The sequence below is a fragment of the Desmodus rotundus genome, chromosome 1 (assembly GCF_022682495.2).
Source record: "Desmodus rotundus isolate HL8 chromosome 1, HLdesRot8A.1, whole genome shotgun sequence".
NCBI classification, from domain to species: Eukaryota; Metazoa; Chordata; class Mammalia; order Chiroptera; family Phyllostomidae; genus Desmodus; species Desmodus rotundus.
Genome location: NC_071387.1, coordinates 105,663,802 through 105,691,671, shown reverse-complemented (window position 1 = coordinate 105,691,671; position 27,870 = coordinate 105,663,802). Strand labels below are relative to the sequence as shown.

Sequence of the window (27,870 nt, the reverse complement as noted above, 5' to 3'; positions counted from 1 at the left end):
CAAGCCACTGATTTACCTGGCCCCCTCTGGTTGGAAAAAAAAGCAATAAACAGTAAATGGAGAGCTGTGACATGAACTGATTTCAGAGAGTGATAAGAGCTGGGGGTGGGGATGGTGTCCTGGGAGGGAGCAGTTAGATAAGCTGGTCAGGAGGTTCTTTCTGAGAAAGTGGCATATACCAGAAACCTGCATAAAAACCTGGATAAACCTGGAAATATCTTCTTGAAGAGAATCCCAGCACCAGGGAACAGCCAATGAGAGGGCCTTGAAGGGAGAGAGCACTGAGCATGTTTGGGGGCCACACGAAGGCCAGTGAGGATGGTGTGGGATAAGGGAGGGAGAGGGTCGGAGGAGGTGAGGTCAGAAGTAAACGGAGGCCAGACCGTGTAGGAATGTGCAGTTTGAGACTGTCCTGGACAAGGCTAGGTTGGAGGTCAGGAAGGAGTGCCTGAATGGACAGATTGAGGATGGGTCGTGAGTTGACAGGGTGGCAGGACTCACAGGTTGAATGTGGAAGGACAGTGGGAGGAGAGTAAGTAGTCATAGTCCCCAGACACTGGCAGAATATTGGATGATATTAAAGAATTACTCGTTTCTTAGATTCGGTGATCGGAGTGTGGGTATGCATTCTCAATTGCCCTTGCTTTTTAGAGATCCATACTGAAAGCTTTATAAGTTAAATGACATAATTCTGGGATTAACTTCAAAATAATAAGGGAGAGGAGGCCTTTGGGGTGGTAGAGTGGGGGGTTGGGAAATGAAACAAGATTGGCCAAACATTGATCATTGTTGAAGCTGGGCGAGGGGTTCAGGGGTTTCCATTGCACCATTCACTCCCCTGTTGCATTTGATGGAATTCTCCAGGATAAACATTATAAGGAGGCACCTTTTCTGGGATGGGGAAGCTTGGGGAAGGGGCAGGTCTAGGGCAGCAGGTGAAGATCTTCCTGTAGCATATATTCAAAGGCTGGTCCCAGACCTGAGTCATCAGAGAGAATTCCTGTTTTCGATCCATGATTGGTTGAATCCATGGATGCAAAACCTGTGGACACAGAGGGTCAACTATATTACTGAGAAAAATCTGTCCAGAAGTGGACCCATGAAGTTCAAACTTGTGTTGTTCAAGGGTCAACTGTATATGAAAGCATGTACAAGGGGGAGAACACCATACAGAGAAGGGAGGGATTTATTAATGGGAGAGAGCCAGCTCCATAAAGGCTGTGCAAAAGATGGCAAATTTTTCAAAGACAAATAGAGGTTTGTTTGGTGGGCTAAATGGAAGTGTGTTCAGACAGCAGGACCACCATCTGCAAGGACACAGAGGTGAGAAACAATGGAGGTGCACAGGAACGTGCTAGAGAGGTGGAGGAGGTGAGCTGGAGGGGGAGCCAGCCCCAGGGGTCTTGAAGGGCCTGCTCTGAACCCTGCAGCACTAGGCTTCCAGCGGAGGGATTTAAGCAGCAGCCGGTGAGGTGGGCTCTGTGTTTGTTGAGAAATCCCTCTGACAGTCATGTGAGGAATAGATTGGAGGAGAGCCATAAGCAAGCAGACAGCCTTAAGACACAGCTTCACCAGACATCAGCACTGGGGCCCTGGGGCTTGCCCTCCATCCAGGCCACTAGGGCATGAAGCTGCACCAGGTTATCATTAATCAATCACAGTGAGGGCTTTAACCAGTGGTCAAGGTGTCCTGGCCAGGTAAGGAAGAACTTTTGTTGTACACCAACATTCACCATAGGATGCTGGAGAAACCACCAGATCCGATAAATCAAGGAAACAGGTTTAGAACGTCATGGAAAGGTGAGGAGGAGTAGAGGAGGTTGTCAGGCTACAGTTTTCAGGGAAGGATTCTTCTTCGACACCCACATCTAATGAGTTGTGCTGACCATTCTGTGCCTACCAGCAGCACTTTATAGAATAGGCTATGCTTTGGGGAGGGGGATCACAACCCTCCCTCCCTTTCCTTGTAACAGCTGTGAGAACGCAGCACAGTTGCTCATCTAGTTTGCGATCTGTCATCCAAGGTCATGGAAGATACTGCTTGTAGCTGTCTGGCATGGAGACCTTGAAGGTAAGTTGAGATAGAGAGATATCAGGAGACAATTTTCCCTGGAGAGTTATTGCCAGTGGGAAGCTTTGCTCTATCTGTTCTGAGACATAACTTCACGGACCCAGATCTGGTTGAGAGATTGGGGTGCTTGTTGCTTGGAGTAACCCAGCTGAGAAAAGCTAGCAGGGTATGGTGAGGGGCCCACAGGAATTTGACTGGCAGTTTCCCTTATAAAGGGCCTGGCTAAAGAGAGGAAGGAGGGGGTACATGGAATAAGTCATCCCTGGGCCAGGCAACAACATACCTCTGTTATAACAACAACCTCCATCTGTACAGTATAATGCTTACTAGTGCCAAACACCAGAACACACACTTTACATAAACCCTCTGGATTGGTTTGTTCAGGCCACTGTGACAAAGTACCATGACTAGGTGGCTTATACCACAGAAATTTGTTTTCTCACAGTTCTGGAGACTGGAAGTCTAAGATCAAGGTGTTGTATGGCTCCTTCTGAAGGCTGTGAGTGAAGGGAGTGTTCCAGACCTCTCTCCTTGGCTTGCAGAGGGCCGTCTTCTCCCTGAGTCTTCACACGTGATGCAGATCCTGGCCAGCAGGATCCTGTGTTGTGGCTGCAATAGACAAATACATACGGACTACCGAAATCCTGTGGAGGAAAAGGGACGGCATAGCCACTCTCTCAAGAGGAGAGCGCCAGGACCCTTGCCTTGACAGGCTTTTGTTGCTTTTCTGGGCACATTACATTGAGGATGATCCTCATTTACTATGCACAGGTTCGCTTTAGGTGGTTACAGAAAACAAAGGAGAGAGTGTTGCTAATTACCTAAAAGAGGAAGGATATTTACAAATGTAAGGAGAAAAGTGGTTAAGCTGGTTACACTCATCCTTGGAAGGTTTAGCATAGATTTCAGGAAGTTACTTTAAAGATATGCAGTAAACCTTTGCTGCCTCAATTCAGGGTGAGGGAGTTTTAGCAAAAAGCAAGTCTCAAAGTGGCCTAGGTACAATGCGGGCCTGATTCCCCACAGGAGAACCTATCCGTGGGCATGGGTCCTGCCCACTAAAACGCGCTCCCCACTGGCTTTTCCGAGTGGGGGCCGGGCCACATTTCCCATGCTTGGAATGGTTCCCCATATAGATGTTCATCCCTCTGTGTGTGTCTGTGTCCAAATCTCCTCTTCTTATAAAGACAATCATATTGGATTAGGCTCACCTAAATGACCTCATATTAATTTGATCCCTCTGTAAGACCCTGTTTCAAATAAGGTCACATTCTGACGTCCTGGGGGTTAGGAATTCAACATATGAATTTTGAGAAGATACAATGTAGCCTGTAACACCCTCTTATTTAATCCTTACAGGGATGGCAAGCAGAAACACATATTGGAGTCATTTACAGATAAGTATTGAGGTTATGATGCTGGCCTGAAATCATGCCAGTCTCCTTCCCTGCTTTATTTTTTATGCCACTTGTATATTTTGTCATATGCCACACACACACACTAGAATCTGAGCCCCATGAGGGCAGAGATTTATCCATTTTGTTCACAGATGTGTCTTCAACATCTTGTACAGTGCCTGGCTCATAGAAGGAGCTCAATAAATAAATATTTGTTGAATATTGACATCACACTTAAAGGCCAACTCCTCAACTTAGTCTGGCTGACTCCGTATGACATGGCCCCTGTCCTTGTTATCACTTCCACAAATGACACGAGGGAACAGAGTGTCTGAGGCTCACTGCCTCAGCCTCTCCCGGGCACTGTTTGATTCCCCCTCCACCCCCATTTGACAGTTAAGTCAGCACGGTCACATGGAAAGGGCTCTGCAGGATTGTCCAAGGACCTCTGGCAGCCATGGCTCAGCCCCGGCCATGCTGGAGTGTGAGCACAAAGTTGTTAGATCTTTGGGGTTTTTTAAAAAATGAGTTGCAAGTCTGGGTTTTTAGGTGGAAGCTCCTAACTTTTAACGCATAGTCTGCACCCCGGATGGCAATAATCAGCAGGAGCTGAGAACTATTGCTCTCTACGAAAGGGGCATGAACTGCTCAGTTCACCACAAGCCTCACCCAGGATGTTTTTTGCTCATTTGCCTCACCTGCCTTGCTACTGATGCTATTTGGCTTTTCAGCTCCTGGTTCAAGACTCCTAGTCAATGCTAAGCTAAACATTAACTACCAGTATAAAGTGGCAACCGCCACAAAATTAAAAATGAAAAAAATCAAAGACTCATGTTAGGTTGCATCAGCAAAGGTACATTGCTCAGGAGAAAGGAGGTGATAGTTCAAGTCTGATTCCTACTAGTGAGATTTCACACCTAGAATCCAGGCCACTATTTTAATAGAGATAATGATTATTGAAAAAATTTTTTGTAGGAGGGCAGACAAAAAGGCTGAAGAACTGTCCTTATTCTCCTACCAAAAATAAAAAATAAGTAAGTACTGCCTACAATATCTGGGCAGCACCCATGTGGAAGAGAGACAAGATTTATTCTGTGGGGCCACTGGTGAGCACAGTTAGATCAGTAGGTGGAAGATACAAAGAGAGAAATTTCACATCAGCATCTAAAAAGTGAATTTTCTTGTTGTCAGGTTTGACAATGAGAGGAACTGAATGAGAGGGAGTGACTTCCCTGTCACTGGCAGTAGTTATGCTGAGGCTGGCCAGCAGTTTGTGGATATATTGTACAAATGATTCAGGCATTAGAAAGAAGGTTGGGCAGGAAGGGGAACAGGAAGAAATGAAAGAATGGAGGGAGAAGCATAGGTGGGTGGATTTATTGAGTGCCTACTATGTGCCTAACATCCCATCTAGACCTAGATAATCTTTCCTTCCCCTTCCAACATTTAAATTCTGGATCAGAGTGTTTCCCATTTGATTGCAATTAATTTACAATCTCAGGTGAAAGTGTGTCCACATAGCCCATCAAAGTGCAAATGCAAATTACACACAAATTCCAAGGGAGCTGCAGTTAGGCTTCTTTCTGAAAGGGCAACAGGAACCAGAGCAGGAAGCAGATACAAAGGTCGCCCATTCCCACCTCTGCCTCCCATGACAGCAGGGAAATTATTGTTCACTTGGAAACAGGGCGGGCAGAGACACTGCCAGAATATTCCATTACAACTGCTCCTGCTCCTCTGCTCACTCCGACCCTGAGCTACAGTAATGGAGGAAAAATTGTCTTGCTTTGTAAGACAAGCTTGACAGCTGTTCACTGTCTGTCTGCAAGGAGAGGTAATGAAAATTACTCGGCAATTGAGTGTTAACTAAGGGAGTCTACAGCATGCAAAGAGGTCCCCAAGATTCAAAGGGAGAAAAATTGTATCTTGTTGTGCCTACTGTGCATCTCGCTCCATCCCCAGTGGAGACCTTGGCCTCGGAGCATGAATTGTAAAAAGGAGAAGGACCACTGCAATCAGTCTCCCTGCAACTAACTGCCGCACTGCCCTGAGAGCTGTTCTCCAAATCACAGCCAATGGATCCCTGAACAAGTGACTACCAGACATCACTCCCTGCTTTAATTTTTCCTATGACACTCAGGATTAAATACAAACTCATTAATCATATGTGGCTCCTGCCAACCTCACCTACATCACCCTAAGGCCCTGTCCACCAGGCAACCAATGGATTAAATGGCATCTGTCTTAGTTTAGATTACCTCAAAGCAGACCCTAAAGCAAGGACTTGGGTGTAACTACTTCATTTGGGAGGGGATCCCAGAAGTGGAGTGAAGGAGTGGAAGAGCCAGCATGGACTGTGCTAAAGAGCAGTGTACCTTGTGGATAACTGGAGCTGTTCTGCTGCGGACCATTGCAGTGACTATGGGAGATGCTTCAGAGTTGCCTGTCAGGGGACAAGGAAGCTGGGATACTTACCCACTCTGTCCATTTCCTTGGGCTGCGGTAAGAAAATACCACAAACAGGGTGGCTTAAAACAACAGTTCTGGAGGCGAGATGTTCAAAATCAAAGTGCTGGCAGAGCCATGGTCCATCCAAAAAGTTCTAGGGGAAAATACTTCCTTCCTCTTCCAGTTTTTGGAAGTTGCTGGAAATCCTTGGCATTCCTTGGCTTGAAACTGCATCACTCTGGTCTCTGCCTCTGTCATCACATGGCCTTCTGAGGTGTCTCTCTCTGTGTGTTCACATGGCCTTCTTAGAATGACACCAGTCATCAAATTTGGGGCCTGCCCTAATCTACTATGAACTCATCTTAACTAATTAACTAATTACATCTGCAAGGACCCTATTTCTAAATAAAGTCACACTCTGAGGTTCCAGATGGACATGAATTCTGGGGAGACACCCAGTACTTCCACCAACTCCCTTCACCCTTATCCTGGTAATGCTGTGCAGTGCACAAGCCTGATGGCCCAGTACTGTTCACTTCATTCACCTGCTATACTGGCCTCCTCAACTCAGCCGCTCACACATGGTGTTCACTCTGTCTACAACACCCTTCCTCCCAATATCCACATGGCTCATTTCTACTGCTTTTCAGCTCCATAGTAGACTCCTTTCAGATACTCAGATTAACTTAGCCCTCCAAAAGCAGGAAACTCATCAATTCATGTAACTAAAACGTCAGGCTTCGGGCTGGGTTTGGGGTTTCAAAGTGTGCCATTGGTGCTCAGTCTTTCTCTGTCTCTTAGACAGACTCTTTCCATGCAGGTCCAGGATGGTTATCAGAAGCCGGGCTGCACATGGTTGTGGGTGGAACCGCACTGGAAAGGCAACATCCTCCCCATTGGCTCTGGAGGAAGAGCAGGGACAAAGTCTGGTTTTTCTCAGACCATGTGCTTACCCCTGAACCATCACTGTGGCCAGAGGATTAGAGTACTCTGATTGACCAGGTCTGGGTCACATGCCACATCTGAGAAAAGGGGACAAACACCCAACCCACATGAAATGAGTGGGCTTCCCCCAAAGAAGCTCTGTTATTGAAGTAAGGGCAAGGGCCAAGCAAAAACAGAGGTGTCAACTAAAAATTCTCCACTCATATGGTATTTCTTCTTAGGACTTTCCCTGAGCCCTCTTCTTACCCCAAATTATCCCAATGCTGGTCTCCTCTGAAGCCCACTTCTTTTCCCTCATAGCACTTGTCGTGCGTCTATGTATATTTATATCTTTAATACCTGCCTTACTCACTGGAATGTAAGCTCCCTGCAGACACATCTGAACCCCCACACCTATTGGAGCATGCCTAGCCCACAGCAGGTGCTCAGTAAATACCATCAAATAGCTTTTGTAACAGAACCTTGTGGTCATTCATTTCAATGAGTCATGGAACTGGGGGTGGCACTCATGTCTCCCGAGTCCCAGCCCAGAAGTGGTAATTTTCTGAAAGAGCCCTCCTGCTCGTGGCTGTGGTCAGCATAGCTGGAGTAACACTGGTATCCAGCCGGACAGGTTCAGCTCCAAAGCCCACCTTCAGACTATTGCCCATGAGGTTTGACCGCCAACATTCAGAAGGTCTCTTCTCATTGCTCAGCCTGAGTCAGTCTGGCTTAGCACAAGCATCAGAGCTTTGAGCAGCCAGAGGAGCCAGGTTCAAATTGAAATTCTGCTTCTTAACACTTCTATGGTTGCAGGCAAGGTTCTTAAAGGCAATGAGACTATTTCCACACTGCTTTTTAAAAACTGTTTTTTCTGTCCTTACCTTTCATTATGATGCTGTATTTTATGAATCTTTAGGAAGTCTTCTATAAGCCTTCCTGGAGCATGGTGGGGGTACAAATAAAATGTATCTGCAAAACAGAGATAATATTTACCATGCCAGGCTGCTGAGAGGATTAGTGATGAGGTAGGCAGGCAATGTACCTGGCAGCGAGGAGCTGCTATTGTCATTATTATCATTATTTTGGGTGAGGGTGAATCTCAACAAATGCTTCCTCAGACGTCAAGCGGAAAACCAATTTACTTGAAAATAAATGTCAAAGATATGAAAGGCTTATCCAAAAATAAGTAAATCATCTCTAATCAGGAGGGGTCAGGGTCAAGTATGGTCAGGTCATGGGAGACAGCCTGTGCTGACCCAGCTGGGCCCCTCAGGGTGGTCAGGAAGGGGGAATTCAAGGGGAAACTTAGCCAACATGCCATTTGTCCTTAAAATTAAAAATAAATAAAAGTTCAAAGAGAACTTTATGTAACTGCAAAGAGGACAAAGCAAAGGATCAGGAAGAACTTAGAGAAAACAGTAGCTAAAATACCACAGTCATAAAAGCTACTTTAGAAAAAATTAGAACAATATGACGGAAAACAAAGTCAAAGGTGTAAAGAAGAACTTTGATGGGACAAAAAGCAAACATGCCAAATTTTTAATAGCTATGCGTGGGCGGGCATGGGATTGAGCTCTGTTGGAGTCAGACCCATTCCCTACCCACCAAACATTTTCAGAGTAGGGAGTGGTACAGGAAGTCAGAGATCTTGCAGCCTGTCCTTAAGTCACAAACACCTACTGGAGGAAGAGTTCTGCTCCCACCTCCAATACATTTATCAGAAGTCGAGCTACTTGGGGACTGGTTTGCTGCGTTAATTGGTTTTGGTTCATTTCTGATAACTGTGATTACCTGAAGAGACTAACCCCGAATGCTGTCTGAAAGAGAAGAAACGAAGGAATTTCTGCTATAAATTATTATCAATTTCACTGTAGTTTTTAGGTCCAAATTCTGGTATATAATTAAAAATAATAGGGTAGGTTTTTTATAAGGTAGAAAAATGTGAAAAAAAATCAAAAGAAAAATAGGTAACTACATGCAGACCAAGAGATGACACCAATGATGACTTGAAATAACTATTATAAACTATGGGAAAGAAATTGGAGGAAATAATAATATGGGTAAAAATATGAAGAAACTTCAAAAGATAAATGTAAACTCTAGAACAGGAATCAGAGGGAACTTCTACAATATCTAAAGTGGAAAATTAATTCAATGGGCTAAAGAGCAGACTGGACATGGTGAAAAAAAGGATTAATTTGAAGACAGGTCAAAAGAAATTTCTAAACTGAAGCAAAGAGAGAATAGGAATTTTTTAAAAAGCAGAATGTTACAGGTTATGTAAAGAACTTTCAAAACAAATAAAAAACCCACTTTTGAAAATAATCAGAACATTTGAGCAAACACTTCAATAAAGAATAAAATACTGATGCAAATAAGCATCAGAAAAGATGCTGCATAGTATTAGTCATTAGGGAAATTCAAATTAAAACCACTAGATGCCTCTATTAGAATGGCTAAAATTAAAAAGACTGTGTTGAAGATCTTGATGATGGCAGCCGAGTAGGTGGAAGCTGAGTCCACTTGCTCGTGCCTCCAGTGCAGATTTTCAACCAATCTTCCAACAAGTGACCTGAACAATCAATGGATATTAACCAATATGAATTCTTGAAGCCAAGGAGTCCAAAGGAGGCTTTTCACCATCCCATAAGAAATTTTACAAGCTGAAGGGAAAATACCCTGCACAAGGTGCCTGAAGCAAAGGAGCAAGCAGAGGAGACAAAGCACAGTTTGGTAGCTCCTGCCCCACCCAGGGTGAGGGCCCCGGTCCTGCACAGGGAGCTCCCAACCAAAATCAGGAGAGACTTGGAGGGATGTACAGAGTCTGGGAGACTCAGGCTGTGCACACACCAGTGAGCAGCATGTCCATGGCTGCAGCACCAACCAGGAGAGTCCAGGAGAGAAATTCTGGCTCCTAAAACTGTCAGAGGCACCCATAGGCTGTGGCCAGTCCTGACCAAGAAAGATTTTTTTGCCTTTTGGGGAAGTGGTGTGTGCCAAGAGCCAGGCAGTGGCTCGGAGCTGCAGTGTGGGTGCCACATAGGGACTTTTTTAAAGAGGGGAGCAGGGGCATGGCTGAGCAGGGAACCCGCATGCATGTGCAACTGCCCTGCCAACAAAGAGGACAGAGTCAAAGCACAGTGTGTGCCCATGGAACCCAGCTGGCCAGGAAGAGAAGAAGGCTGCATGACAAAAGGATTGCAGGGCTCCACCCAGCACGGCTGGTGAGCAGGGGGTGTGCACAGAACAAAAGTTTTGGGTCTGAGACTCCTGTGAGAGCAGTGAGCCAGGACGTGGACAGGCTAGAGCTGGGCACCTGAGATTCTTTGCAGCCAGGCAGGGCCACCCAAACAGCGGAGTACAAACCTCTGGGAGGGGAAGGTGTGCCCATCCGCCACCTGCAAGATTACAAACTCTGCAGAAAAGTAAAGCTAGGCTCAAGGACTCCCTGCCAGGGGCATATCTGCAAGGGAAAGAAAGAAGGCCTTTATGAACTTTTATCAGGTGTTATGCTGGCTCCTCCTCAGGCCCTATTCCACTGAAAACAGCAGAGAAGAGAGATTAGAAATTTGTGCAGCAAGAGATTTTCAGGACCCCACACAGCCTCAACTCTCACACAGAGCTGCCATCAGCACCAAGCAGAAGAGAGCTGGTTCTTTTACATAAATTGGTCCCTCACATGAAACGGACAGCTAATTCATCAGAAACTATACGTTAGTGTAAATAATCTGGAACAGAGCAAGACTTGGGGCACAAGGGTGGGGAAGACACCCACTATCTTCCCTGAAGGCTGAACAGCACCTCCCAGGGTGTGATCCACAGATCTCACCTCCTGATCACACCAGAGGCCCCCTCTGGAGGTAGGTGGAGGTGGTACATTCGGTGCTGTCAGACGTTAGATGAACCAACCCTGGGCATTGTTCTGATAAAAAGCCAGCAGGGAAGAACAGCAAGGACCAGCCAAGCCTGGAGGAGACAGCCACAGACTATGGATCCCTTATAGCCTCGAACAGGCTGCCTAAAGCTAGACTGGGATACCAACTGACATCAGGGACAAATCCTGAAGGAGAAGAGAGTGGACAAACACTAGACTCTGCTGAGATGAATCCCACCTCGTTCTTTTTCATTATTTGCATTATTTTTTTCTCCTGCATAGCTAACATTATTTCTGTCTTTAATTTTGTTGCTATTATTTCACTAATTTTTATTTTTTATTTTATTTTTATATATTTTTTCATTATTAGTTTTCAGTTTTTAGTTTGAATTCCAATCTCACACTTTACTCTTCCCTCCTCTTACTCTATGTTACCTTCAATCTTCTCTTTCTTATTTTTGTTTTAATTTTATTTTTTTCCCTTTCTTTTTTTTTAAGATTTTATTTATTTTTAAAGAGAGGAGAAGGGAAGGAGAAAGAGAGGAAGAGAAAGATCAATGTGTGGTTGCCTCTCAAGCACCCCCTACTGGGGACCTGGCCCACAACCCAACCATACGCCCTGACTGAGAATCGAACCAGCAACACTTTGTTTCGCTAGCCAGAGCTCACTCCACTGAGCCACACCAGTCAGGGCTATTTTTTTCCTTTCTATGCCTTGTTTCTATTCCTCACTCTTATTATTTCTCCTCCCTCCACCCTCTCAAACCCATCTTTGTTTCCGTTACTCATCTCACAATCTTTTTCCCTTTCCTATAATGGCCTTATTGTCATTCTACTTTTATGAGTATTTGCTCAGTTGTCATTGGTATAGGGGTTGTTGTTGCACTTTTTCAATGCTACCCCTAGGTGTTCACTATGTTTTTAATCTTATATTTTAATGTTTCCCTGTCCTACTCCATTTCATCTTCCTCCTTCTCTGTCTTATTTTCATTTTAAAATTTATTTTCTTCCTTTCTTAGCCTGGTTTCTAACTGTTATGCTTATTCTTTCTAATGCCCTCTCGCCTCTCAAAATCAGTTTTCTTTCTGTTAGACATCTCACACTCTTTTTTCCTTTCTTTCTTTTTTCTTTCTTATAATATTATTATTCTCTGATCACCTTTATCCATCTTTGCTCCTTTGTCATGGAATCGCTGCGGTGGATGATTTTCTTCAACCAGGTTCCTATTTTTTCACTATTTTTTTCTCCAAAACCTAATATTATACTCTTCCTTGTCTTACTCCAGTTTGGCCTATTCCCTCCCTATTTTATTTATGTGGTAAATTTTATTTTCTCCTTATCTCTGCCATGTTTCTATTCCCTAGTCTTGTTATTTACCCTCCCCCTACCCTCTCAAAATCATTTTTCTTTCCTATAGTCATCTCATATTCTTTTTTTCCTTTCCTATATTCTTATTCTCTTATCACCTTTATAAATATTAGATCATTTGTTGTTGATATCATGGTAGTGGCTGGGGGGTATTTTTGCAGGTGTGGGTTGTTTTCTGGGATTTGTTGGTGGTGGTGGTGTTCTGGCAGCACCTGCACAACAGCACACAAAACGTGGTGGGGATTGCGGCTCTAGGTCAGACAGCCAGAGGGGAGACCCACCAAGGAACAAGCAACCACCAAAACCCAGGTACAGCAAGAGAGCCCCCGTAAACTGCACAAAGGGCATCCTTAGAACACCCAGCTCAGGAGTTCAGAGACTGCACCACCAAGTCCCACAGCAGTCCTACCACAGAAGACAACTCCAAAAAGATGGGGAGTCAAAGTAGATCAATCTAATATGCAGAAACAAATGAACAAAAAAGCCACCTAAAATAAGGAGACAAAGAAACAACCCCTAATCAGAAGGAAAGGATGAGAGTCTGAGGGGAGCAGCACTAAGAAGGAGGAGACGCCCACCGCCAGAGCCGCAGCCTTTTCTCAGACTAGGCCTGGGACCTGCTGCCCGGAAGCTTCAGTCCTGCTGCTCTGCCTGCTGCGGTCTAAGGTTTCTGTACCTCCAGAAAGAAAAAGTTGATACCTTGCATCCTGAAAGTTCATTTAAGAGACTGAAATTATGGACTTCTTTTAAATTTGGACGTGGCTAATCAAGGAGCAACAAGACCCAATGGGCCAAGTACTGGAAATAAAATATGCCAGTTCAAACTAGTACTTCTGGCAGAGGCTGCTCTTGGCAAATCAAGCCTAGTGCTTCATTTTGTGAAAGGCCAATTTCATGAATTTCAAGAGAGTAGCATCGGGGCTGCTTTTCTAACCCAAACTGTGTCTCAATGACACAACAGTAAAGTTTGAAGTATGGGGTACAGCTGGTCAAGAGCGATACCATAGGCTAGCACCAATGTACTACAGAGGAGCACAAGCAGCCATAGTTGTATATGACATCACAAATGAGGAATCCATTGCCAGAGCCAAAAATCAGGTTACAGAACTTCAGAGGCAAGCCTTTCCTAACATTGTAATAGCTTTATCTGGAAACAAGGCTGACCTTGCAAATAAAAGGACTGTCAATTTCCAGGAAGCACAGTCCTATGCAGATGACAACAGTTTATTATTCATGGAGACATCAGCTAAAACATCAATGAATGTAAATGAAATATGCATGGCAATAGCTAAGAAGTTGCCAAAGAATGAACCACAGAATCCAGGAGCAGATTCTGCCAGGGGAAGGGAAGTAGACCTTACTGAACCCACACAGCCAACCAGGAGTCAGTGATGTAGTGACTAAACCTATGGTTTGAACTAGCTCTGGAATATTCTTCTGCTTCCTAAATGTTAACGGTGGATTTGGAGCATTTAACCAGCTCAGTATGACTTCCAAAAAAATAAGAGACTTATGATAGAGTTCAGTTTTTAATACAGAATTATTTTAAGTGTTTTGAACTTAATTTTTAATAACATGCTTGTGGCCCTCTGACTAATGTTTCAGCAGTAGAAGGGGGAGATGAGAGCTGTGTGCAACAAGCAACAATACTGGCCAGGATGTGGAGAAAAGGGAACCCTAATGAACTGTTGGTGGGAATGCAGACTGGTACAGCCACTGTGAAAAACAACATGGAATTTCCTCAAAAAATTAAAAATGGATCTGCCTTTTGACTCAGCAATTCTACTGCTGAGAATATATCCTAAGAATCCCAAAACACCAATTTAAAGAACTTATGTACCCCTATGTTCATAGAAGCACTATTTACAATAACCAAGTTCAGGAAACACCCTAACTAGTCATCAATAAATGAGTGGATCAAATAACTGTGGTATATTTGCATAATGAAGTGATATGCAATTCAAAGAAGGACCTCCTACCTTTTGTGACAGCATGGATGGACCTGGAGAATATGCTAAGTGAAATAAGCCAGTAGGTAAAAATAAATACCATATGATTTCACTTATAAGAGGAATTAATGAACAAAATAAACTAATAAGCAAGATAGAACCAGATACATGGAAACATGGAACAGATTAACTGTATCCAGGGGGGGAGAAGAGAGGGGATTAATGGTGGAAAGAAAGGGAAGGGACTAGTAAAAGAGCATGTATGAATGACCCATGGACATGGACAATGGTGTTGGGACTGACTGTGGGAGCAGGGTGTGGACTGGGTGGAGAAGGGCAGATGGGGAAAATTTGGAAAAACTGTAATAGAATAATGATCAATTTTTTAAAAAAGACTTTGTTGAGTGTTGGCAAGAATATATAAGCACTGGAAGCCTCATATACCATTGGTAGGAGTTTTAAATGCTACAACAACTTAGAAAAACAGTTTCTTAGTTTCTTAAAAATTCAGACATGCACCTAACAGATGACTCAGTCAAGTCTACTCCTACATATTTACCCAAGAGAAGTGAAAGCAGGTGTCCATACAAAGAGCTGTACATAAGTGTTCATGGCAGTTTTATCTGTAATAGTTGACAACTGTAAACTTGACTGCACCACTGACTCATATTGTGAATGGAGCAGTTTTTAATGTCTTGGTACCTCAGTTTTCTCATCTGTAAAATGGAGGAAACAAACATCTAATCCTTTGGTTTAAAATGGATTTATATAGGATGGTAAGTATAAGGTGCTAAGCAAGCACAGTACCCTACTAGTAAACAGCCCACTACCAGTGGAATCCTAGCTGAAAATGATGCCAAAAATTCCATGACACTCTTAGCTCACAATACGTGAGACATAATCAAATAATGTTCAAACGTTAAGAGAGGAGCTATGGCCAACTTAAGTAAAAGAAATCTTCTCCTGAGAACAATAGCATCTTCAGGAACGCATCCCATCCACTTGGAGGCACCAGAAATGAAGAGATCCATTTTCTATGGGTTCTTATTTCTTGGACCGTTAGTAGAACTTCAGGAGTTATGGTGTACACACTTCAAGCTGGGGTGTTATCAAAAAGAAGTCTCACAAGTTCCCAACATGGGAGACCGCTTGGCTTATGAGATATTTTTAGCTACTGATTTCCAAATGGGTGGCCAGATGTTTCTTTGATGTTCACAGTAGGCGGTCTCTTTGTAGACTTCTGAGGTACAAATACTGGGTCTCCAAGACAGTTTGGAGAAGACTGACAATCAAAAGACACTACTTTAGACAATTTCAATAATTCTGACTTTAGAGCAACTGATTTTTGTTCATTTGCAAATGAACAAAATTTGGCTTCTTGTTGCCTGGCAAGTAGATGTTTTTCAGGAAAGTGATCTATAAAGGATTCAAATCTTCATTACTTTCTTATAAAATTGCAGGCAGGTTTGCCCTGGAGAAACAAAGCAAAAAGGCAATTCAACACTGAAAGGAAAAAATACCACAGATGACCAGTTCCCAGGCTTTTTGTTGGTGGTGTCTCTAGAACATTATTTTGAAGACTTTTCAGAGCTTTGCAGCACTTTGCATGAATTCCAATATCCCCCTCTCCCTCTTGCCAGGCAAGAATTATCTTCTTCCAGCAACAAAATTATCTCCCACATAATCTCCTGAAACTCTGTTTTCAAATTTTGAAGTTCAGTTCTATTTCTTCATTTACATGAACATTGCTAGGCTGCAGTATTACACTTTGCCGGTAGGGACCACCTTGTAAAATTATGTCCCAATCCCAAAAGTGTTTACATCAATGTGTGTAAAAAGAGGTCTAGGATCTAGTTATCAATTCCATATGCTCAAACTTTCATTAACTGGTTTTCTTAAAATTAGGACTCTATGCCTGAAAATGTCAACAAGAAATTCAACAAAAGCTTAGTCAAATCAAATAAGGTAATAGAGAGTATCCAAGGACCTGTTCTAGCCCAAGACTGGGCATGCCAGGAGAAGCCATGCACAGAGCTCTCCAAGGAGAGAAAGAAACTCAGTAGCGTCTCAAGTCCCCTTTGCTCTGCAAACAAGCTCATAGGAGTCCTTCTGTGGCAGGTGGAGGGGTGAACAGGGCAGCAAGAAGATGGTGAACTCATTAATGGAAACTTTGTATTGTGGTGTGGGGAGCTAAGGATACTAACTTCCACTGGCGCTGAATCACAAGAATCGACAAAACTGTGGGTATGATATAATAAAGGAAGACTTCTTGTACTTGAAGTCTTGTACGTGAAAGAAATGAAAGTGGAAAGAATGATTTATTGTGGTTTTTCCTAGTTTTAAAATATCACTTGCATATTTTTAAATTTTTCAATATAATAAAGAAAAAATAAAGGTCACTTATAATCTATTATACTTTTTTCTTTCATTCCTTCCCACCTTTCTAGTGACAAGTAAGAGCTTTTATATGGATTTTGATTTGGCATGTAGTTTTGTAATTCATCTGTAATTTATTTTATATACAAGGGATGGAGCCCTAAATTTTTTATGCAAATAACCATATGTCCAGTACTATTCGAATGAAATGTCATTTGTTTGGGGGTTTTTTTGTACTTTTTACTTTCCCCAAAATACCTATGCTGCTACCTTGATCACAGGTGCATTATTTAATCTTCATATGGCTTTCTGGTTCATCTATTCTACCTGGTAGCCTGACAGTAAAGAGCAAAACTCTAGAATCAGACAAGCCCAGCCCACTTACTAGCTCTGTGACTTTGGAGACATCCTGTAAAATCTCTTAGCCTCTGTTTCAACATCTGTAAAATGGGGCTAATAGAACTCCATAGGGTTATTGACGATTAAGCATTTGGCACAATTCTAGCACATACAGAGAACTGAATAACTACTAATTCAGTAATTTTACTATTATCTCATTGCTCTGTTCTAATCACTCAGTGAAAACTATTTTTGAGCACTTGCTGTCTACCAGAAACTGTGCTTGGCACTGGTGTTGCAGGAGAGAACAAGCAAGTGCTTCTTGCTCACCGATCTGTTAGCCTTATATTGTTTTAGAACTGCCACCAACCCCCCACCCACACACCCTATTCCTTGGTAACTCTCTCCTACTGGAACTTGGCTGAAATGCTTCCTAGGGGGTCCCAGCTACTTCAAAGAACAGTAGAGGTTTTGTTGACAATCTTTTTGGAAAAACGGATTCCAGATGGAAAGTAACCATAAGAGACACGGGCAAAGACAATGTTTCCAGAATCCTGCTATTGCCATCACCCATTGTCCTGGGTGGAGCATATCTAGCACCCTGGCTCTATCAGAGACAGAAGCACTAAAAACCTCCTCCTCTATAACCTGCCCTCCCCCAATAAAAACACCTTATCCCACAGAGATTCCACTCTCTGGTACTTATGGTGAAAGAAATGGTGCAAAATGAGCATGATTCTCACACCCCCAACCTCAAAGGAGCTCCGCCGGGATGAATGCCTTCTCCCTACAACCCTGAAGACCAGGACTTATCTCTAGGTCCCAGGAAAGATGGACTTGATGGCATTTCATCCAGCAGGAACTCACAACTCACACAAACAGCAGGGTCCTCTTCCTCCCTTGGGAGAAAAGACACAGCTCTGGTTTCTCCAAGTTGCTAATTTCTTGGGAACTGGAGCCCCAGTATCAGTGACCACCGTCTACTCTAAAGTGATGCTTAAATTTAAATGATTGGAGAAGCAATACACTTCTCCAGTAGGAAACCTCCATCATTCTGATTTTTATTCATCAAAAAGTCAAATGGAGTAAGTCCCGAAGTTGGTGTCAGAGAGAATTAGCCCAAATTGAAAGACCTGACTGGTGAGTTCAAAGGCACAGATGGGTTGGACAGGGGGGACACCCAAATCTGGGCACGTTTATGGGCCCTCTGAATAGACAAAAGCCTCAAAAACTTGGTTCCAGAGCAAATTTATGCCCTACCCAGCACATACAAAAAAAATAAACCATTAAAAAAATGAACTGAGTGTTTTTGTTTTCCCATTGTAGCTTTTCACGTTGTGGCCCATGTGGAAAAGTATACTCTTCACATGATGCCTGGAAGTCCTGAGGATGAGGGATGGACATCTCAGGGTGAGGTCTGAGTGTACCAAGAAAGAACAGAGAGAGGAGGAAAGATGCATCTACTCAGCTCTTGCCCTCAAGCACCTGGAAGAAGACATTTGCACTTAGGTTTCTCATTTATTCCTCTTACAAACCTTACATCCTAAGATGGGAAAACAAAGTGCAGAGAGGTCAAATGACTTGTCTTTCTTGTATCCCATTTTGGTGCCTGGGAATTTGTACTCATCCATCACTGAGCACTCAATTCAAACACCCCTCCCCCGATTTATTTGTAGTCCTTACCTACACCTCTATAATAAGGTGAGCTGACTGCCTGGGTTCAAATCCCAGACTTACAGCTTCCAAGGTCTGTTTGAGTGAGTTACTTAAATTCTGTAGTTTAACTACTTGACTATGAAAAAGGTGTGATATTAATAATTCCTATCTCACTGAGTGCTTATGAGGATTAGCTGAATTAATATATGTAAAGCACTTAGGACAGTGCCTGGCAAGTAGCAAACATTCAATAAATGATGGTGATGATGATGATATGATGAAGGGCCTCATCATGCTGAAGTACTTGAGGACAGGAATATTGTCCTGTTCACGAGTGCAGGACCTTGTCAGTCTTGTTACATACTTTGCAAGTCCCTGAAATAGTAGCTCTCCAGAGAAGACATTAAATAAATATTTGTTGAATTACTGGACAAATGAGTTAATAAATTTATCTCTTCCTCTTCAACCCCCAGGCTTAAGGAGGTACTCTATCAATGTCAGTTGACTCATTAAATCCATGCATAAATGACCAGCTTCCTGGGTGCCTTAAGTTCCCAGGCACTCCATATGTCTCCATTCTCTTCCTGGTAGCTTCTGTCAAAAAGGGTGCAGACCTTTGTCCCCTGGCAAAGCAATGGAAAGGAACAACAGCCCAGGTTTATGAGGATTTCCAAAGACCCAACCATGGAGAGCACCCCAACTTTAATAAGCACCCTTGAGTCTAGCTGGTGTCCCTTTGTGAGCAGCCAAGGCTAATTTGGTGCTCTTTGGCCTTCTAATACACTTTCAATAGAAATAAAAGCAACTCTGATTTCCCCTTGGGCCTATAAATAATTCAGCCCCATGTGTGTGTCATTGAGTCTCTTTTAGCAGGAACCTTACAAAGGTCAGGGCCAAATAAATGTCTCTTCAATGTTTGTGCATAATGTCAAAGAGTATTTTTAGGGCAAATGATGTTCAGGAAATAGATGAAGAGAAACAGTGAGGTAATTGTGTTCAAACTCAGATATTCTCAAATAGACTAGTTTAGGTTCCCCTGACAGCCCCCAGAGCCAGGCAACTGCTGCCTACACTGCTCTTCTTAAAGTTGAGTGGTACAGCTTAAGCTTTTCCCAAACTCAGAAGTGGTGCCAGAACAGTTTTCATCCTCATATCTTAAGGCTGCAGATTCTAGCAGGAATTAAGGGAAAAAAAGTTTCTTCCTGCATGTGAATTAAATGCAATGATTAGCTACCTGGGTAGTGCAATAGATGGGACTGTGAGCTTTGAAGCAAAACAGCCAGATATCTCGGCTCTACCATTCTCTGGTTGTGTGATCTTGGGCAAAGCACCTGAACCTGCTGAGCCTCAGTCTCTCCATCCATAAAATGGGGAGAGTAACAGAACCTATATCATAGGGTTATGAAAATTAAAGTAAATAATACAAGTATAAAGTAAGCAGCCCTTAAAATTAGATAGCCTTTTCCATACATTTTAGGTGGTGAATTCCAATGCTCAAAATACATTTCTCGAAATACGTGATCTGGTTTTGAACTGCCAGGAAATCCTCAAGAATTCCGGTTCATTAATGCCACTCTCTTGTTTCCCAGCCTGGATGCTATCTCTTAAAATCCATTGTCCAGGGAATCTGAGCCCCAACATGGGCTGCTCACATTTGGATAACCAAATCTCATGCTTAGAAAGGACATCAAGCCCTGACTGGTGTGGCTCAGTGGGTTCAGCACTGGCCTGAGAACCCAAAGGTCACTGGTTCAATTCCCAGTTGCGGCACATGCCTTGGTTGTGGGCCAGGCCCCCAGTTGGGGTGCATGCAGAGGCAACCAATCAATGTATCTCTCAGGCAAGGATGTTTCTCCTCCTCTCTTTCCCCCTTCCTTCCTTCCTCTCTCTCTAAACATAAATAAATCTTAAAAAAAAAAAAAAAAGGAAGGGCATCAAAGTCAAGACACCCTTTTTGCAGATGAGGACGTTGAGGCTCAGAGAAGCAATGTGCCTTCCTCAAGAAAATCCAGCTAGTTCAGGGGTCCTTAACCTGGGGTCCACAGACCCGCATGGTGTCCTAATAGATTTAGAGAGTCCATGAACTTGAATGGAAAACAACTTTAATAACCTCTAGCTGAAAGTTTCCATTTCCCTACTTACTTTACATATTGTGACTTTGTCACCAGGAATATTTTCCCATCACACATCATAATTGTTATAGACACCACAAAATACTATTTGTGTTCAGCCTAACCTGGAAATATGGGTAATATTAGCTCTGCCAATAGGTCTAGCGATTTACTGCACTAATAAAAATGTGTATTATTGTATTACAAATTTGTATTTTTAATATCTTGCCAACAATAAAATCATTTTCTTTGGGACTTCCAGTCAAGATAGAGGCATAGGAGGTAGATACACTGTGCCTCCTCGCACAACCAAAAGAAGGACGACGACAACTTAAAAACAAAAATGAACTAGAACTGACAGAAAACTGAACTCTATGGAAGTCTGACAACCAAGGAGTTAAGGAAGAAACATTCATCCAGACCAGTATGAGGGGTGGAGACAGGAAGCCTGGTGGAGAGGAATTGCAGCAAGGCAGCGGCTGGCAGACCCAGCGAAGCAGTGGATTGTGGACTGGGTGGTCCCACATTCGAGTGCAGATAAACTGGGAGTAACAACTAGGGAGCAAGACAGAACGAGCAACCCAGGGATTCCAGCACAGAGAAATAAAGCCTCAAATCTCTGATTGAAAACACCGGATGGGGATTGAGAAGCTCCCAGCCTCACAGGAGAGTTCATTGGAGAGACCCACAGGGTGCTAGAACATACACAAACCCACCCATCCAAGAATCAGCACCGGAAGGGCCTAATTTGATTGTGGGTAGTGAGGGGAGTGACTAAAAACCAGTAGAGTGCACAGCAAGCAGCACCACTTCCTCTCTAGCCCCTCTCCCACAAACAGCATAACAACGCAGCTATGTGGGTTGCCTCGCCCTTGGATACACCTAAGGGTCCACCCCTTAAACATAATAGGTGTGCCCAGACAAAAAAAAAAATGGCTCAAATGAAAGAACAGATCAAAGCTCCAGAAAAAATACAACTAAGTGATGAAGAGATAGCCAACCTATCAGATGCACAGTTCAAAACACTGCTAATTAGGATGCTCACAGAATTGGTTGAATATGGTCACCAATTAGATGAAAAAATGAAGGTTATGCTAAGTGAAATAAAGGAAAATGCACAGGGAACCAATAGTGATGGGAAGGAAACTGGGACTCAAACCAACGGCTCGGACCAGAAGGAAGAAAGAAACATTCAATTGGAACAGAATGAAGAAACAAGAATTCAAAAAAATGAGGAGAGGCTTAGGAACCTCAGGGACATCTTTAAACATTCCAACATCCAAATCATAGGGGTGCCAGAAGGAGAAGAGGAAGAGCAAGAAATTGAAAACTTATTTGAACAAATAATGAAGGAGAAACTTTCCCAGTCTGGCAAAGGAAATAGACTTCTAGGAAGTCCAGGAAGCTCAGAGAGTCCCAAAGAAGCTGGACCCAAGGAGGAACACACCAAGGCACATCATAATTACATTACCCAAGATGAAAGAGAAGGAGAGAATCTTAAAAGCAGCAAGACAAAATGAGACAGTTACCTACAAAGGAGTTCCCATAGACTGTCAGCTGATTTCTCAAAAGAGACCTTACAGGCAAGAAGGGGCTGGCAACAAGTATTCCAAGTCATGAAAGGCAAGGGCCTACATCCAAGATTGCTCTATCTAGCAAAGCTTTCATTTAGAATGGAAGAGCAGATAAAGTGCTTCTCAGATAAGGTCAAGTTCAAGGAGTTCATCATCACCAAGCCCTTATTATATGAAATGTTAAAGGGATTTATCTAAGAAAAAGAAGATAAAAAATATGAACTGTAAAATGACAGCAGACACACAGTTATTAACAACCACACCTAAAACAAAAATAAAAACAAACTAAGCAAACAACTAGAACAGGAACAGACCCACAGAAATGGAAATGACATGGAGGGTTATCAACAGGGGAGTGGGAGGGGGAGAGAGGGGGTAAAGGTACAGAGAATAAGTAGCATAAATGGTAGGTAGAAAATAGACAGGGGGAGGGTAAGAATAGTATAGGAAATGTAGAAACCAAAGAACTTATGTATATGACCCATGGACATGAACTAAAGGAGGGGAATGCGGGTGGGAGGGGGTGCACAGGGTGGAGGGGAATAAAGGGGAGAAAATGGACAACTGTAATAGCATAATCAATAAAACATTTTTTAAAACTTTAGAAAACAAAAAATCAGTTTCTTCGTAATTCTGATTATTTTGTTTTATGTATTTAAAAATATTTTTGAGGAGAGAGCTATGTCTTTACTCAACTTTGCTTTGGACTACACACTGAAAAACATTAAGACAGCCAGGAAATGGCAAAGCTGCCATCCAAATGTGTCTTCCAGAAACTTCGAACACAAGGCCCCTCCCTGGGGTAGGCTGGGGTCCTCTCAATCTCCAGGCACACCCTGTCTTGTCCATGCTATATGTACAATCTCCCACCATTCCTTCATATTATTATTCAGGTCAATGGGGAGAAGGAGAAGAGGAGGAGGGGAAGAAGGAAGAGAAGGAAAGCAACATGAACCCTGATGGTAGGCCCTGTCATTGACCTTGCTCTTTCGTATGACTTACAACAACCCCATCTAGTAGATAGAGGACTAGAGAGGCCAAGGGTTTTGTTCAAAGCCACACAGCTAGTGAGGAGTAGGTCCAAGGCTCAAGCCCAGTCTGTGGAATCCTAGACCACTGGTCTACACTGCTCCATGCCCCCTTGTCCCTAACAGTAGTGCCCATCTCCATGAGCCCACATGGTCTCTTCCCTTAGCTCCTTAGCAGTCACCCTCCCAACATGTAATCACACCTATGTTGTCTTATGTTTGTTTTTATCCAAGATAGTTTATACTATATAAGTCTCATTGTTTCAAAACTAGGCAAAAGTTTTATGAAGAAGTCTTAAGTCAAAAGCATCTGTCAATGGGACTTGAGCAGGAGACTCCTTTGCTGGTTGGTGAGTGAATCAGTTAAGATGAGCTAGGTTGTGCTGCAGCAACAAGTGACCCCAAAAGGTCAGTGACTTGACAATAAAACATCTTCATGTCTCTCTCATCTAATGTGACAGGGCTTGCCGTGGCTGTGCTCCATGCCTGTTCTCTCTGGGACCTGGGCTGCTGGAGCAGCCACAATCTGGGACATTGCCTTGGCAGAGGGAAGGGAACATGGCTCTTAACTCTTCTGCTTGGAAATGACTCATGTCACTGCTACGCACATTTCATTGGCCAAATTAAGTCAAAATATGATGTCATTGAGGAAGGAAGGAGCATTTTCCTTCGGGGAAGGGGAGTGGATATTCCAGTAAATAATTCATCTAGCAAGGAAAAAGGCCCATAAAAAGGTGCTTCCTTTTGACTACACTCTCTAAATGTCTGCAGGTTTGACCTCTGATGCATCAATCACATGTTTATGAGACTGACCCTTGTTTCCTTTCATTTGTATGCATCATAATCTTAACAACTGTTATGATGACAAATTATCTTTTAAAATTATTGAAAAGGTGCCACTTTAGAGAGTGTGTTTAGAGAAGAAACTACTCTCCCCTGTTCCCTTCTCCCTGCAGTTCAAGTGGCACCTTCAAGACTCAGGCACTCCTTGGTCATATGCTCCATTATCCCAACAACAGCCAGGGGCACATAGTGGCAATTCAACCCAGGCAGAGCCACTTGCTCAGACATGCTGCTGATAAACGAAGACTGTGTCTGCTCAACCAACGCAGGGAACAGCAAGGCAGCAAACACTTCCTAAACCCTGTTCTCTAACGAAGAGACTGTGCTGGGCTAATTTTTGTCCCCTCTGAATTTAACCACCATGTGGAGAGAGACTGCTGATGCAGCAAGATGGACTAGCAGAAGGAACTGAAGAGCTGTGTCACCAAAGTGGTTTCCTTCTTTCCCCTTGATTAATGAAAAGGATGCTCACTTTCATCTCAGAGAGGCAATGTTGGAGAAAGGTTAATGATGTCAACAGGTGATGGATTTTCTCATACCTTCATTCACTGAACCATGCCAGATCAATCAAGCCCCATGGAGGTGGTTGGGAGAACTGCAGGAACAATGCCATTATAATAAACTTGCTGAGACGACACCATGTAATGGGATGGTGGGGAAGCATGATGGTATAGTGTGTGCATGTATGTGTGTTAAGCTCATACACAGTTTTTTATTGTTTTTTTGTTTTGCTAATTTTTCCCAACATTTTATTGTAAAAGTTTTTAAATGCACAGCAACATTGATTCATTAACATTTTACTCAATTTGATGTATTATATATCTCTTCTGCATCCATTCCTTATCCATCCATTAAACCATCTTATTTTTAGTTCATCTCACAGTCAACTGCAGACATCAGCGTATTTCTTCCTAAGTACTTCAACATGATTCCCATTAACTAGAGTTCAATATTTATTCATATATTTTTGTATACAGTTCACATACATTGAAATACACACCTTTTAAGTGTACATTCACTAGGTTTTGACAAGTGCATGAATCACTATAATCCAACCCCTTATGAAGATACAGAATATTATTACCATGCCTGAAATTTTCCTCATTCCCTTTCCAGTCAAAAGCTGTCCTCGTTGTGGGTTAATTTTGCTTGTTCTAGAATTTCAAATAAATGGATGTATGCCATGTGTGCTTTTTTGTATCTGGCTTGTTCTGCTCAGCAAGAGCTTCCGAGATTTTTGTGTGTATGTGCATGTATCACGAATTCATTCCCTTCCATTGCTGCGTTATATTTTGTAGAATAAATATCTCTGTTTAATTCACCATCTACAAGGAAACTTTTAGAATTAAGCATTGAGTTTTAAAGAACATATATTGATTGTTGTTATAATTTGTTGACATCTAAAAATTGGGAGGTTTCACATAAAAATCTGAATTTCTGGTTCCTTTTGAGAATCTGAATATTGGGCAACACTGAACTCACCTTTCAACAATGGTCGGGGCTGAGGGACATCTGCCAACCTCAAATAGGGCATGTGCTCTAATCCCTTCCTGTTGTATACCAAATGGACAACTGCATTCATTTATGCCACCTGTTTATCCCTTGACTCCTGTTAATAGTGACCAAGTGCTCAAAAATAATTACAGAATGAATTAATGAAGGAGTGAATAAGTGAAAAAAAGTGGGATTTCATTCGTTATATTGTGCCAGAGATCCTGTATTACAAAATATATGCATCCTAGCTTTGGAATCAGTTAACACCTGATATTTGTGTGTGTGTTATCTCATAAGTTCCACTTCCATTCACTCCTTTCTTATGTAATATGGGGATAAAAATGCTAATTTATCAGTTGTTGGGAGAATCAATGAAATAACCTTTTTAAGTTGCCTATCACAATCAGAATGGTAGTTATAATCATCAGTATCTCCATTATTATCATCAAGTGGTTCCCCACAAGAGAGGAGGTAAACCCATTTTGTATTTTATCTTTCCAATGTGGAGATTTGAAACCACTGAATCCTGAAGGAATATGAATGCACCTAAGAACGGGGAGGAATTTCCTGATACTTCTGCCTTTCTTTCTAATGTCACCATCTCAAGCATGAGTTTAGTCCCAAATAGAACCATCACAAAAATCTTGAATCTTGTCAACTGAACAGGTACTTCCTTTCTTGTGTTTTGGGGGTTTGGGACAAAGAGCATTGGAGAGCTCCAAAGGCCAAATATATAGTCCAAAGAGTAGGGAATTACAGGAGACAAAATCCAGAAATAGACTCAAATACATACATGATGTTAATATATGATGGCATCGCATGCATATCAGTGGGAGAAAGACAGATTGCTCCATAAATGGCAACAACTGGGACACCATCTGGAGAGACAGAAAGTCTAATCCTTATTTCACACCTTGCACTCAAACAAATTCCAGATGGACCCAAGGTTTAAACATAAAATAATGGAACCATTAAAATACTAAAAAAAAATAATAATAATAAAAAGTAGGAAATTTTATTATAAAATCTTGATGAAGAGAAAACTTTAGGACTACCTAAAATTCAGAATCCCTATATTAAACAAAAGTATATTTAAGCAAATAAAATAAGCAATTTCTGCCTTTAAAAACCACAAGTTTAAAAAGATACAGTACACTGGGGAAAATATTTGTGCAAACCTAAGGAAAAGGTCATTTCCTTAAAATAAATAAACCCTATAAATCAATAAGAAAAAGACTAACAACTCAATAGAAAAAATGGACCAAGTGTTCTTCATTTATAAAGAAAATATGAATGGCTCTTAAACATAACACATAATATGCTCACCTACATTATATATAAGATAAATGTAAATTAAAACTATAATACCATATTTTTAATTTCTGTTTCACCAAAATCAAAATGTTTGATAACAATTGAGATGGTGGGGAAACAATCATATTTGGTTGAATAAATATTTCTCATAATTGCTGATGGAAAGATAAATTGATAAACTATGAAGAACAATTTGGCACAAATTCTTTTAAATTGATACATGTAAGATTGCAAAATGATTACCACAATAATGTTAATGACCACATCCATCACCTCACATAATTACAACTTTGTGTGTGTGTGGTGAAAACATTTATCTATCTACACTATCAGCAACTTTAAAGCATACAATACATTATTGTTAACTACAGTCACCGTGCTGTACATTAGATCCCAAGAATTTGTTCATTTAAACAAATTTGCATGTCATCCTTCCACAGGAGTCATGCTAATCTTCTTTGTATTGTTCCAATTTTAATACATGGGCTGCCAAAGTGAGCAGAGAATTTGTTAATCTTAAAACTGGAAGTCTGTACCACTTGACCAACATTTCCTCATTTCCCCAACCATCTCCCAGCTTCTGGAAACCACTATTCGACTCTCTGTTCTATGAATATGGTTTCTTCTTTAATTCCACATATAAGTGAGATCCTATGGTATTTGTCTTCTTCTGTCTGATTTATTTCACTGAGTATAATACACTTGAGTTCCATCCATGTTGTCACAAATGGCAGGATCTTCTTCTTTTGTGGCTGAATAATATTCCATTAAATACATACCACATTTTCTTTATTCATCTGTTTAGCAATAGACACTTAGGTTGTTTCCATGACTTGGCTATTGTAAATAACACTACAATGAACATGCAAATACAGGTATTTCTTCTATATAGCGATTTTATTTCCTTCAGGTGTCTACCCAGAAATGGGATTGCTAGATTGTATAGTAGTTCTACTTTTAATTTTTTGAAGTCCTTCCATACTGTTTTGCATAGTGCCTGTACCAATTTACTTTCCTCTGACAGTGGCATAAACTTTTAAAATTCGATATGCAAATCATATGTGACCGAGCAATTCCACTGGAATAAGTTATCCTACAGTC

General features: G+C 42.1%; 1 non-coding gene and 1 pseudogene across 1 annotated transcript; one reads left to right on the top strand and one right to left on the bottom strand.

The window, feature by feature from the left end:
• Positions 1 to 12,837: 12,837 nt before the first annotated feature.
• LOC112314796 (ras-related protein Rab-5A pseudogene) lies at positions 12,838 to 13,489 on the top strand (annotated as a pseudogene).
• A 13,675-nt stretch (positions 13,490 to 27,164) lies between these two features.
• LOC112315084 (U6 spliceosomal RNA) lies at positions 27,165 to 27,271 on the bottom strand. The gene has a single exon (XR_002975849.1). It is a non-coding gene; the product is annotated as a U6 spliceosomal RNA (small nuclear RNA).
• Between the last annotated feature and the right edge of the window lie 599 nt (positions 27,272 to 27,870).